The 1,686-nt window shown below is 51.1% G+C and overlaps 1 non-coding gene across 1 annotated transcript; it reads left to right on the top strand.

Moving 5' to 3' along the window:
* The first annotated feature begins 1,616 nt into the window (after nt 1–1,616).
* On the top strand, nt 1,617–1,686 carry Trnac-gca. The gene has a single exon. It is a non-coding gene; the product is annotated as a tRNA-Cys (tRNA).

A 1,686-nucleotide genomic window follows, 5' to 3' on the forward strand; every position in this document is an offset into this window, starting at 1 on the left:
CTACCACTCTACCTACATTGAGTGTCACTTTTTCCGGTGACATCAACTATGGAAGAACACATCCTTTAGGGGCATAGAACTGGTCTTTTTTTCTGTACTGTAAATGATTGAATGTAGGACCTTGATACTTGGTTTCATCCCTGTTTTTGACTTTTTATTTGGACACAGGCTCTCACTGAGTCCTTACATTGCCACTCTGCACCCATCATGTCAGGGACCAGCATCACATAGCCTACATCCTCCGAAGGTAGATTTGTGTCAGGAGTCTCAGCTCTAAACTTCTTTTTAATGATGCGTGTGTTTTACTTCTCTTTTGAAATTTATTTTCTCAGTTATTAATTTATTGATTGATATTTTCCTTTTTGAGACAGATGTTGAGATGGAGGTGGAGAGCAGGCAGCCTGGGAGAAGTTGAAGCTTTCCGTCCCTAGAGAGCAGAAAGCAGGAGTCCAGCTCTACACGGAAATTCCCACACTGGTGCCACAGTGGACAGAGCAGGAGGAGGCCAAGGGGACGGGACATGGTGGGTCAAGAATTTCTCACATCCTGGAATAGGGCTATGCAGAAGAAGGACAGGAGAAGGTCTCAGCTATGTGGGGTAGTGTAGAGGTCAGCCAGGTCCCCGAGAATGCCAGATATGAGGAAACAGTATCCCCGATGCTTGGATGAGGCCACACAGCCAGCCAAAGCTAACCATGCCCGAGCTCTAAAGAGTTAGGAGGTGTGAGTGTGGCCAGACCGTGGGACTGTGCATTGGGCACTTGGTGACTCATCCAAGGCTGCCTGTCATCAGCTGCCTTCCCTGCCTACTGGCCACAGGTTACAGTCACTATGCCATGTCATGATCAGGGACACAGATCTCTGACCCTCTCACCTGAGCACCTGTCCTTGGATAGAAACCTCCAACCAGGTCCCTTCTTTTATCTGCTTCAGGAGACCTTGTACATATGGAGTCCTGGAGGAGAGAAGAGCAGGGGTAGCAGAGTCAGCTCAATATTTGTCCCAGAGTGCTGGGTGCAAAGAGTCCCCCTCTCATTAACACAAACTCTGCTTACCATGGAGTCCTCTCCATGTATTTTCTGAACCAGTGTCATCATGTTCAGACCTGTGACCTTCAAGGACACCAAAGAAACCAATCTCTTCCCAAGTGAGCTAGAGTCCCCAAGGACTCCCCTAGTGACACAGAGCATCCTTGGGTCCCCTTTGCAGAGGCTCTGGCTTAGTTCTCTGAGGATCCCAGAATGTCTGCTTTGGTCCCGTGTTCACTCCCTCCCTAGCCCCAAGCCCAGCCCACCCTTTTCCTGTCCTCCATAGTCTTCTGAGCAGCTCCCTTGTGGAGTGCAGCAGGTCCCAGGAGGTGAGCGTGCAGTGCGTCTCGCTGCAGACCTCTAGACTTGTAATGCCAGAGCCTGAGCCAGGGCCTGGTTCATGCGGTGCTGGTGACCACAGGACATGGCAGGCAGGAGTATGGATGCCACCTGCTCCATTTGGCCTAGCAGCAAGGGTGCACGTGATGATGCAGGAGCTCTAGTATTGCAGGTGTCCCCTGGATGGCCAGAGCCACGTGTGGTCACACAGGTTTACAGAGCCTATTACACACACCTCATCAGTCAGCTGGGGGCATAGCTCAGGGGTAGAGCATTTGACTGCAGATCAAGAGGTCCCCGGTTCAAATCCGGGTGCCCC

This window comes from Octodon degus, unplaced genomic scaffold, assembly GCF_000260255.1.
Source record: "Octodon degus isolate 3935 unplaced genomic scaffold, OctDeg1.0 scaffold00027, whole genome shotgun sequence".
Lineage (NCBI taxonomy): Eukaryota > Metazoa > Chordata > Mammalia > Rodentia > Octodontidae > Octodon > Octodon degus.